The sequence below is a fragment of the Canis aureus genome, chromosome 9, assembly GCF_053574225.1.
Source record: "Canis aureus isolate CA01 chromosome 9, VMU_Caureus_v.1.0, whole genome shotgun sequence".
Taxonomy (NCBI): Eukaryota; Metazoa; Chordata; class Mammalia; order Carnivora; family Canidae; genus Canis; species Canis aureus.
Window position 1 is genome coordinate 79,445,387 of NC_135619.1, and position 12,874 is coordinate 79,458,260.

At 41.3% G+C, this 12,874-nt stretch overlaps 2 pseudogenes across 2 annotated transcripts in view; both read right to left on the minus strand.

Moving 5' to 3' along the window:
- The window catches only part of LOC144319980 (immunoglobulin heavy variable 3-74 pseudogene), a 215,062-nt pseudogene that overhangs the window by 58,444 nt on the left and 143,744 nt on the right, over window positions 1-12,874 (minus strand). The gene's annotated exons all lie outside the window — the stretch shown is intronic.
- The window catches only part of LOC144321325 (immunoglobulin heavy variable 3-23 pseudogene), a 95,652-nt pseudogene continuing 87,583 nt past the window's right edge, over window positions 4,806-12,874 (minus strand). Inside the window, exon 2 of the transcript XR_013387028.1 lies at window positions 4,806-5,161. The product of XR_013387028.1 is annotated as an immunoglobulin heavy variable 3-23 pseudogene (transcript). The remainder of the gene's footprint in view (window positions 5,162-12,874) is intronic.

A 12,874-nucleotide genomic window follows, 5' to 3' on the forward strand; every position in this document is an offset into this window, starting at 1 on the left:
CACCTGGTAACTATCAGTTTTATCTCTGTATTGAAGGGACTATTTCCTGATCTCTGCATCAATCTCTTTGCTCATTTGTTCTGTTTCTTAAATTCAAACTATGACTCGAAGTATACAGTATTTTCTTTTTCTCACTGGCATGTCAATTAGCATTATGCATACTACCTCCATCCTCATTCTTGTAAATTGTTAGATTTAATTCCACTGCATTGATTAGTAAAATCCCTATGTATCTAGTTCTATCTATCTATCTCTCATGTTCTTTATCCATTCATCAGTTGACAGATACTGGGATTGTTTCCATAGTTTGGCTAATGTAGATAATGCTGCTGTAAACATCGAGGTGCGTGTATCCCTTTGAATCAGCACTTTTGTAATCTTAGTGCAAATACCCAGTAGGGCAGTTGCTGGATCACAGGGGAGGTCTACATTTACCTATTTGAGGCACCACCATATGGTTTCTCTGAGCGGCTGCACCCCTGCCCACCCACATCTCCTGACCAGAGAATTCTGCAGGGCCCCAGTTCTAGTGGAGGTGGTTTCATGGCTCATTTAATGAGCTGAGCAGAGCACACCCAGTTAAAACTCATCGCATTCTTCCCAAGGACCACACACTGCCCACTTCAGGCAGAGAGAGCGTGTGTAGATACCAGACCTGAAGGAAAGAGGCACCAAAACAGTACAGGACAGTGCACGCAGCACACACCACAGATACTCTCTGAAGACCCAGACCCAGGACCCTCTGTGACCTCTTCTTCATAAAACTGTTATAGTTGTAGCGGGATCTATAACTGGCATTTGTACACACAGAGGAAGATAAAGACTTAGAGAAAATTCCAAGATTAAGGAATTCAATTCCAGTTTGCTGCCTGGAGCCAGCTCAATTTGGTTTTCTCATGTCAGTCCCTTAGACCCTGCCAAATGAGACAAGACTTCTTTTCTGCCTCCAGATCCTACAGTTTCCATCCTTGAATGGCTTGTTTGCATCACAGAGACTTCCAGCAGCCCATCCCATCCAAAATGGAGTTACATAGACTGTACGGAGACATATAACTCATGACAATTATATTCCTGCATTTCTTGTCCTTGGGGAGGTTGCCTGAGCTCATGCCTGAAGCCCATGTCACATGGTGATAAGTGCTTTCTCTCTTTGTCACTCATCAGTGAGGTGATTTTCATGGAACACAAAACTCAACCGTTTCTACTGCAATATTAATAACAATTGTATGACATATACCCAGACAGATGGCCTCACATGGAGCCAAAGGGCAGGAGGCATTCCCAGTCCTGGTGTATAAGGGCCCTGATCCCATAATGAGGCTGCACCTCCTGACCTAAGTGGTCCCCTGAGGCCCCACCTCCTCCTCCCATCACATCAACATTAGGTTCCAACATGTGGCTGTCAGAGGACTCACACAGTGAGCTGATATCAGCACCTGAAGGATCCATGAGTTATTCCCTGCAGGTGGAAGGTCCTCCTCCACTTTTGTTCTCTCAGTTTTCATAATTGTATAGTGGAATTTTTCATCACACTGTATTTTTGAGTATTACCTGCTGTCTCCTTGATCTCCAATCTTCCCTGTTCTCCTCCTGCCCCACCCATGGGAAATCCAGCAAGCGCCCTTGAGTTCTGTCCCCAGACACTGGTGGGAAACTGACTCCATATAATCCCCTCCTGGATCAGGACCTCATCATCACCACTTTCCCTCAACACACACCCTGAGCCAGTGTCTATCCCTGGCTCCATCCAAACATATCTGACTTGCTGAGAGGCCTCCCTGCTTTTAACAGAAACAATGATGAAGCTGAAAACGTTTTCATACTCTTGTGTGTGTGTGCGTGCATGTGTGTGTGTGTGTGTGTGTGTGTGTGTGTGTGTGTTGATGCTCAGACTCCACATTCACAGAACATCCTGGTGTGAATCCTGCTTCCTTCCCAGGCTGTCACTAACATGGATGCTGTGTGTTTGGATCAAGTTATTGACCCCATTAGGTGTCTGTCTTCTTTTGCTTTAGATATTTGATGCATTTGCAGCCTCATGTCCAACATGGAGTTTATGCTGCTTCTATCAAATTTCTCCTTGAGCTGGGTGGTCTTGTGATGCGCAATGATTGCAGGTGCAGATCGGGGAAATGCTTAGGTAATGTACGTGGAAATATTTGCAAGTACCTGGTATTTAGGGAAAATAGTAAGCAACTGTAAGAATCTCTGTCTTGGCAATATCACAGAAGTGACGTTGTGTTCTTGACAATGTATCATATCAGGGGATACATGATATATTTTTTCTCTCAGGATATTCTTGATAAAGGTAATGTTTGTTGGGTATTTCCACTGTAGATTTGCTATTATTCCCTTTGTAACTAATAGCTATATTTGGAGAGATGCTCTAAGATTACATGAATATTCTGGTTCACCCAATTATTTTATTTTATTATTTTATTTTACTTTACTTTATTTTATTTTATATATGCATATATTTTTGTTAGTTATGATTATTTTTTCAAAATAATAAATTTATTTTTTATTGGTGTTCAATTTGCCAACATACAGAACAACACCCAGTGCTCATCCCATCAAGTGCTCCCTCAGTGCCTGTTACCCATTCACCCCCACCCCTCTCCAACCCCCCTTTCCACCATGCCTTGTTCGTTTCCTGGAGCTAGGAGTCTCTCATGTTCTGTCTCCATCTCTGATATTTCCCACTCATTTTCTCCCCTTTCCCCTTTATTCCATTTCAGTATTTTTTATATCCCCCAAATGAATGAGACCATATAATGTTTGTCCTTCTCCAATTGACTTATTTCACTCAGCATAATACCCTCCAGTTCCATCCACGTCGAAGCAAATGGTTGGTATTTGTCACTTTTTAAAAATTTTCTTTAAAAACTTATTTATTTATTTATGATAGAGAGAGGCAGAGACACAGGAGGAGAGAAAAGCAGACTCCATGCGAGGAGACCGACGTGGGACTCATCCCGGGAATCCAGGATCGTGCCCTGGGCCAAAGATAGGCACCAAACAGCTGAGCCACCCAAGGATCCCCATATTTGTCGTTTCTAATGGCTGAGTAATATTCCCTTGTATACATATACCATATCTTCCTTATCCATTCATCTTTTGATGGACACCGAAGCTCCTTACACTTTTTGGCTGTGATATCACCAAGAAATACAAAACCTTAATCTAATTGTCCAAAAGGGTCACATAAACCCAAAGTGAGAGCCATTCTTCAGAACAACTGACAAGTACTCATCAAATTTTCAAGGCCATGAAGGACAAAGAAAGACTTAAATAGCTGCCATAGGTTAGCAGAAACAAAGAAAACAGCAACTAAATGCAGTTTGGGATCCTAGTTTGGATTCTGGGGCAAGAAAATTAACTATTTGGAAAACTGGTGAAATTTCAATAAGGGCTATAGATTACTCAATATTATAGTACCAGTGCAAATCATACAACTGTATAAAAAATTTTATTATAGCTGACAAATTAATACAATGTCACCAGTCTGCTAAATTGTATAGTTATACACTGTCCTAGCTTTTTTATTCCAAATAAATAGAGCATGAATTACTCCTTCTTATGAAACCAGTTGCATAAGCCTATGTTTTCTATAATCATTACATTTACCTATCCTCCAAATTATCTTTTCTATTATACTATCTCATCAAATTCACATATTTATTGATTGCCATAGTGTGCAGTGTACTCAAGATATAAATTAATATATCTTATATATGTCTTATATACAATGTATAAGTATAACGTATATATCTTATATATATATATCTTATATTACAACGTTATTACCTGCATAAACAAATCTAGAAAAATAATTTATGTAATTTATGTTTTACATGCCTACTATAACCTATTATCATGTAAACTAAAATTACTGTGAAATCTAATGTGAAATGATGCAGCCACTCTGGAAAACTGTGTGCACGTTCCTCAAAGAGTTAAAAATAGACCTGCCCTATGACTCACCAATTGCACTGTTGGGGATTTACCCCAAAGATGCAGATGCAATGAAACGTTGGGATGCCTGCACCCCGATGTTTCTAGCAGCAATGTCCACAATAGCCAAACTGTGGAAAGAACCTCGGTGTCCATCGAAATAAATGGATAAAGGAGATGTGGTTTATGTATGCAATGGAATATTACTCAGCTAATAGAAATGACAAATACCCACCATTTTCTTTGATGTGGATGGAACTGGAGGGTATTATGCTGAGTGAAATGAGTCAATCGGAGAAGCACAAACATTATATGTTCTCATTCATGTGGGGAATATAAATAATAGTGAAAGGGAATAGAAGGGAAGGGAGAAGAAATGGGTAGGAAATATCAGAAAGGGAGACAGAACATAAAGACTCCTAACTCTTGGAAACGAACTAGGGGTGGTGGTAGGGGAGGAGGCAGGGGGGTGAGATGAATGGGTGATGGGCACTGAGGGGGGCACTTGATGGGATGAGCACTGGGTGTTATTCTGTATGTTGGCAAATAAATAAAATAAAATTACTGTAAAATCTATTGATAGAAAAAGAATTACTGTCTTTTGTGCATGGCATAATAGCTGTTTTCATATAAAAAATGAATGTGTCTAAATCAGAGACTGAATAGGTATGCACATATCATCTGCCTAGATATCTAGTTATCCCTAGATAACTCCCTGGGGAAAACAGCTCCTTGGAGAGGAATCCCAGACCCTGACAGGAAACCTGCCCAGAACCTCCATCTGCACCTGCTCCTGGGCCTTCAAGACACAAGTGGTGAGGAGGGTGCACCCCCTGGTGGTCCTGATCCCCTTAACAGAGAAGTTTCTGTCTGGGCTCACACTGAGGTTGACTCACTGTGTCCTTCGCACAGTAATACACGGCTGTGTCCTCAGCTCTCAGGCTGTTCATCTGCAGATACAGCGTGTTCTTGGCATTGTCTCTGGAGATGGTGAATCGGCCCTTCACAGTGTCTGCGGAGCCTGTGCTACTTCCACTACTGCTAATAACTGCTACCCACTTCAGCCCCTTCCCTGGAGCCTGGCGGACCCAGCTCTTGGCATGGCTACTGAAGGTGAATCCGGAGGCCACACAAGAGAGTCTCAGGGATCCCCCAGGCTTCACCAGGTCTCCCCCAGACTCCACCAGCTGCACCTCACCCTGGACACCTGCAGACACAAGACATCCTGGTTAGGAAACTGTCCCACATCCCCTGTTTCTCTCACTCATCTACACTCACAGACTCAAGGTCTCTTATTCTTCATGAATTACCTTTTAAAATAGCGACAAGGAAAACCCAGCCAAGGAAAGATTCCATGTTTAGTCGTCTGTTCTCCACCCTGATCCCTAAGCAGGGTCACTTGTGGATCCTGGGGTTGGGACTCCTCTCCTAGTATCAGAGTCGGGATGGGCTGGTTTTATCAGTGAAGTGAGGGCCCTATTTGCATATCCTTTGAATATATAATCAATCCAGATCTAGATTTGATTCTTTACAAGTTATTAACAAGGATTTCTTTACATCCGTAGGCCACTGTGTGTAAGTCTTCTGACATTATGAAGTGTTCACACCTATGAAAAAATGCATTTGCATTTTTTGGACTCTTTAAAAATCTCTCATCAATGTTCTTTTAGTGGACAGTATTTTACCTCTTTCAGAATACTTAATCCTACCTATTACATTCTTAACACCGGTGCCAATGTAATAAGGTTTTATTAATTACCTTTCATGTACTTTATTGTTACGGATGTTTGTGTGGCTCAGCAGTTGAGTTCTGGCTTCTGTGCTGGGAGTGATCCTAGAGTCCAGAGATACAGTCCCACATTGGGCTCCCTGCATGGAGCCTGCTTCTCTCTCTTCCTGTGTCTCTGCCTCTCTCTGTTTGTGTGTCTTTCATGAATAATTCAATAAAATATTTAAAATATAAGTAAATAGTTGTTACTGTGTAGAAACCTAGATTTACTTTGTTTGTTGATTTTGTATTCTATTGATTTCCTGAAGTTGTTCATTACCTTAGGGTTTGGTTTTGTTTTTGTTTTGTTTTTTTTTTTTGTTTTATTTTTTATGATTTATTTATTCATTCATTCAGCGAGAGCGAGAGAGAGGCAGAGACACAGGCAAAGGGAGAAGCAGGCTCCATGCAGGAAGCCCGATGTGGGACTCGATGCCGGGTCTCCAGGATCACACCCCAGGCTGCAGGCAGCGCTAAACCACTGTGCCACCAGGGCTACCCAGGGTTTGGTTTTGAAGCTTGGCAGTTTGACCCTGCAACAGATTGTGTCATATGGATACAAGTAAATTTCTCTGTATCTATTGATTTAAATATCTTTTATTCTTTGTTTCATAAACTTCCTGGTTTGGAATTCCAGTCGTTACCACAGTACGGGCTTCCTTCCCTGATTCCTGGTTATTTGTCTGGACTAATTACTCTGTAGACTTATGAGAGACCTAAGTGAAGATGTATTTTATGTTGCATGTGAATGAGTTCCCTGAAACACAACAGACAGACAATGAACAAACTAGGCAGTCCTTCTTCTTCTTACCCAACAAGACGTTGATTTGTGGAGATATAAGGCCAGGATACTGGATTTGGGTCAGTGAATTGGTGAGGAACTTATAAGGCTTGTTTTCACAGCCTTCTGGGCTCTACAGACGTTTCTGGTGCTGAGGATGGTTCACCCCTCCTGGTTCAGGGAAGGGAATTTTCCCATGGGAGATTTATTTCCTTACATCAGGGTGAAAGAAGGGTTCATCCTCTCTGTCCACTGGATGATTCCTGTGTGATTTTATTCACAATAATCCAGGGAACCAGCTGACATTTGCGGTGGCACAGTTTATTCTCCTTTAGAATAATATGATGAATACTGAGGGTGGGAGTGACCCCTGTGCTGGTCCTGACTTGACAGAAGGGCTTCAGGTTTTCACTTTTTAAAAAAGATTTTATTTATTTATGCATGAGAGACACACAGAGAGAGAGAGAGAGAGAGAGAGAGAGAGAGGCAGAGACACAGGCAGAGGGAGAAGCAAGCTCCATGCAAGGAGCCTGACTTGGGACTCAATCCTTTGTCTCTAGGATCAGGCCCTGGGCTGAAGGCTGCGCTAAACCGCTGAGCCACCAGGGCTGCCCAGGTTTTCACTTTATAATGCAGTGTTGGTTGTGGGTTTTTCATAAAATGTGACTACTTCCATCAAATAGGAGGCAATCTCTTCTGCCTCGACTGTTAAGATGTTTTGAAGATAAAAGCATGTTAGATTTTTTTCAAGCGGTTTTAGGTATCATAGGAAAGAATCATGTACATCCAATCCTTGACTGTTAATACAGGGGCCAATTGATGATCTGGGTGTGTTGAAGCATCCTTGCATCCTAGGGATGATTCCTTCTAGGTCATCCTGTGCCATTTGTCCATGGGCTGTTGGATTCAAGATGCCAGGATTTTTGCATTTATGTGCATCTGAGATATTGTCCATGAGACCCTTCCTGTGGGGTCCTTGGCATGGGGTGGCTGTCAGACTCATCCTGGCCTCCTTAAATCAATTTGGTCACGTTCCATTCTAAATACGTTTTGGAAGAGATGGAAACATTTTGGCCTTATTTCTTAAAATATCTGAATATTTGTAGATAAAATGATCTGATTTTGCCTTTTTCATTACATTATTCTTTTTAAATTTTCATTATCCTTTTTGAGGCAGAATTTTTAAAAAGATTTTATTTATTCATGAGAGACACAAAGAGAGAGAGAGAGAGAGGCAGAGACACAGGCAGAGGGAGAAGCAGGCTCCATGCTGAGAGCCCGATGTGGGACTGGATCCTGAGTCTCCAGGATCAGGCTCTGGGCCACAGGTGGTGCTAAACTCCTGAGTGAACAGTCCTGCCCCTGGCAGGATTTTTAGATAATAGTTTCAGGCTTCTTATTTGTTCTGTTTTGTTCATTTTTTTATTTCTTCATGAAACAGTTTTATTTTCTTGATAATACTAGTAATTTTGTAATTTGCCTTGGTCATCCATTATTTGCACTGTTAAAATCTTAGAATTTTTTTCATGGTCCTTTCTTTTTTTAGTGTCAGTTATTTCTTCTCTTTGAAATCTGATTATATTTATTAAGGCTTAACTCTTTTCCAAGAGTGTCTATGAGTTAAATTTCATTTTTCTTTTCCATATACTTATTAAATCTCCCTGAGAATTTTTATTTGTCCATACAAGTAGACAAATAATTTCTGTTCTAATTATTTTAATGTTGATTAAATTAATCAAAATATCAATTGTTTTCTTACATAATAGAAAAACTCCACATTCATATGGAAAACAAAATCACATGAGAGTGACCATACAAGTTTAAGAAATTAGAACAATAGTCAGACATCACACATCCCTCTACGGAAATGTATTTTAGTCGCACATTAAGCATTTCAGTGTGTGACTGCCTAACGTCAGCAATGTAGATGGTGGACCATATTACAGAGCCCAGAAGTTAACGTGTGCATATACAGTCAGAAATCCTTCAGCCATAGTATATGTAAGAATACACAGTGGGGAAAGGATAGTCTCTATAGAAAATGGTGTTGAACAGCCTCATACAAATAATGACACTTGGTCCTTATCAAACATCACACAGATTCAAGGACACAGAAAATCTCAAAAGTGATTAAGAGTTAAGCAGAAGTCTCAACCCTAGAACTTAAACATGTAAACTAAGGGGAAAACATCATGATATTTGCTTGGCTGTGATTTATTTATTTTTTAAATATTTATTTATTTGTGAGAGACACACAGAGAAAGAGGCAGAGACACAGGCAGGAGAGAAGCAGGCTCCATGCAGGGAGGCCCACTGGAGCTTTGATCCCAGGATCCAGGATCATGCCCTGAGCCAAAGGCAGTCGCTCAACTGCTGAGCCACCCAGGCGTTTCATGATTTATTTGATATAACATTAAAATCACAGTCAAAAAAAAAAAAAAACAAAGACTGATAAGTGAGGCTACCTCATGCACAAAGTGTGCAGGACAAATATTATTGGAGCAAAAAGATAGCCTATGAAATGGGAGACAGTGTGTTCAACTATATACTGAGACGGACTTAGTCTTCAAAATACAGAAAGGAATCTTAACCTCAATAGAAAGTCTGACAAAACGCAATAATAAGAAACACAAATCTCTTTAAACAGTTGCTCAAGGATGTGTCGCCTGGTCGACTCACATGGTTAAGCATCTAACTTTTTTTTTTTTTTAAGCTTTTAATAACTATTTTTTTATTTATTTTTTTTAATTTATTTTTTTATTGGTGTTCAATTTACTATCATACAGAATAACACCCAGTGCCCGTCACCCATTCACTCCCACCCCCCGCCCTCCTCCCCTTCTACCACCCCTAGTTCGTTTCCCAGAGTTAGCAGTCTTTATGTTCTGTCTCCCTTTCTGATATTTCCCACACATTTCTTCTCCCTTCCCTTATTTTCCCTTTCACTATTATTTATATTCCCCAAATGAATGAGAACATATAATGTTTGTCCTTCTCCGACTGACTTACTTCACTCAGCATAATACCCTCAGCTATTAGAAATGACAAATACCCACCATTTGCTTAAGCATCTAACTCTTGATCTAACTCTTGTTTGTGAGTCACGTCGTGATCTCAGGATCCTGGAATTGAGCCCGAAGTCAGGCTCTCGTCATGGGGAATCCGCTTGAGATTTTCTTTCTCTCTCTGACTCTTCTCCTTCTCTTTCTCTCTAAATAAATATATAAAATATGATTTTTTAATCTGGACAAGTTCTTTATATTTATTTCTCTATAGAAAACAAACAGTAGTGGGATCCTCTGCGGACAGCTGATTAAAACTGTGACCTCACTCTGTTCCCAAACACTTGACCTGATTTCCACCTGAGTGAGAGGAAGGTCTAGATCTCAGGTTGTGGGGAGAAACAGTAGCAGGAGACAGATGGACTCAGTGGAGGTGTCAACCTAGTCCTGCTCAGCTGCAGGAGAGAACCAGAGCCAGAGATGCTGGACGGGACAGTTCCTATCACAACACACGTCCGACTCTCAGGAACCCCCCATCAGAGGACAAGAGGTGGATTGTTTCAGTGTGTGGACACTCCATACCTGAGGACATTGTGCACAGGAGGGGAGCATGCAGCCTGATGCAGAGGAGCTCATCATTTGGGTTTGGGGAAGAGAGAGGGACAGAAAGCCCAACCAAACAATTGTGACCCTGGCCTGGCTGTACAAATGCCCCAGGCTGCACAGCCTGTCATCTCCGAGACTGCTGAGCTTCATGGAACAGCATGTCCTTGAGGTTCCCCTGGGATCCTGGGTGTGTATCAATAATGTGGCTTCTTATCGCAGAATCCCGTCCCATTGATGGATGTTTTCTACGGGCATTATTCTTTAAATCACGCAGGCTTTTGGGGGGGGGTATCTAGGCTTCTAACAGAAATGAAGACACTATAATTCATCACATGCCATTTTTACAAGAACATTGGGTTTCCTTATTCTGGAGCAAGCACTGAGGAGTGAGATTTCCAGGTCCCCTGGTAGGTTATCCATCTTTAATTTCAGGAGGAACAGAAAAATGATTTTCCAGGGCTTCTGTTTCATTTTTCATTTCTACTTGCAGGGTTGAGGCCCAGGGGTCCTGCATGCTTCCCAGGATGTTCTGGTCAGTGCTCCTTTCATACCTGAGCCTTCGTGATGAGTGTATAGGGCACCTCATTGTGGTTGACGTGCATTACCCTGAAAGACCCTGGTGGGATGTGTCCTCTCCTGTGCTTACTTCATGTATCTGTACCCTCCTGTATAACATGTCCACACAAGGCTCTGCCTGTTTTGTACATGAATTCTGTTGTTTTTTTCCACTGAGTTTTGAGGGTTCTTATGATATTCAGGTGAAAGTTCTTTGTTGGTTATGAAATTTGTGCAAGTTTTCTCTTGGTCCATATCTTGTGTTTTATTACCTTGATAACTACGTAGGTAGAAAAATGTAGCTGATTTTCACCAAGTGTATTCTTAATATTTGGTGTTATGCATAATGATTTTTACCTATAACATTCTGATTTCATGATTAATGATTACTTATGAATAGTTTCTCCATTGACAATATATTGAAAAGTCTTGTTTTCTTTTTCCTGGTCTCCTCAGCATTGACCTGCCCCCTAACTGGTCTCTACTATATCAGTGTTATTTTTTTATATGAATATAGAATTTGGCAATTGATTTTCATGTTGCTCTTTTTGTAAGCTGTGCGAACTTTTTTCTCATATTCAAATGTGAACTTGTGATTTAATGTAAGATGCTCTGTTGTATCTGATCAGTCTGGTTGTTCAACAGGTTCATCTAGTTGATTTTCACAAAGTGTACTCTTAATATTTGGTATCATGCATATTGATATTTTATGTACAACATTCCTATCTCATGATTAATGATTGCCTATGAATAGTTTCTCTGTTGACAATATATTGAAAAGTCTTGTTTTTTTTCCTCGTCTCCTCAGTGTTGACCTGTTCCATACTTGGTCTCTAGTAACTCAGTGTTTACATATTATATAAATATAGATTCTGGGAATTGATTTTCATGGTGTTGTTTTCATAAACTATAGCAATTCTGTTTCCATGCTCAAACATGAACTTATGATTTCATGGCAGATGCTCTGCTGTATCTCATCAGCTGGTTGTTCATCACATTGAATAGATGTGCTTCTGGGGTGAAACATTATCATTTTTCTTTCCAGGTGTTGGAAGTTCTATACATCTTGCTTCTGTTCAGAGACAGGTTGTGGTACTCAGCCTTTTCCCTCCAGACTTTGGCATTGACTACAGGGCGTTCCCCTGGAGGCTGATGGACCCATGTGACACCCTCACTGACATATGCGGTGAGAACCCAGAGAAGGGCAGGTGAGTGTAAGGGTCTGCCTGCATTTCCCCACCCCATATCCAGACTCCTGCAGGGGAACCTGGGACAGATCTCCTGTGGAGAAGGACAACAAAGGATGGGGACAGGACTTGCCTTCCAATAAAAAATAATTAAAAAAAAAAAAAGAATTCTGGTCCTGCATGGAACGAACCTGGTATGATGGTGTTCAAGTGGCAAAGTGGGGAAATTTCCAGGATCTGTGGTCCCCCTGAGTCCTAAAAACAAAAAGCAGCATGATGTGACAGATGGTTAAGGACAGGATTCTGGAGATGGGTAAACATTATGTCTGAGTGCAGGCATTGTGATTTGTGTTTCCATAAACTGAACCATGTGTGGCCCTGTGCCTCTATCCTGAGACCAGCAGGCAGAATGTAAGAGACCATGAGACCCTTGCTCGGAGGACAATCCCAGGTCCACACCACAGGAATACCTCATGTTGACGTTTAGAGACTCATTCATGTGTCTGAGATAAACCAGCTTAGACACAGGCAGGGTAAAGACTAGGTTCAGTTGTAAACTGAGGACAGGACGGCTTGATGGCTCTCCTGTGAGGGCTCCCTGAAGAGTGGGGGTGCAAACATTCAACCCCAGGCCAGAGGTAGGAGGCCATGTTCAGAACAGCTCTCTGATACAGCCAGGAAGAGAGTCACAAAACCCCCAAAACAGGCCTCAACAAGGAAGGGTGTGAGAATCTCCAGAGAAAACAAAATCAATAGCAAATGATAACAATCCATTATCAACTGCACAGTGATTTACAGTTTTATCCGAGCCCATCTCAGGTCCAGGGGCTGAACATTGCCAGAGGAACTGTGTGATCCATCCCTTGCTCCATCCTCTCATGTTATGTTCTGAGTGTGTGTGTTTCAGGACAGCTGCTATGTGTATAAATATTAGTGAAATCAGCAAAGCCAACTACTGCCATGCTTCCGGGCATTTGGAGCTGCTCCCCTGCCGTGATGACCATGAGTTGACTAACTTTCC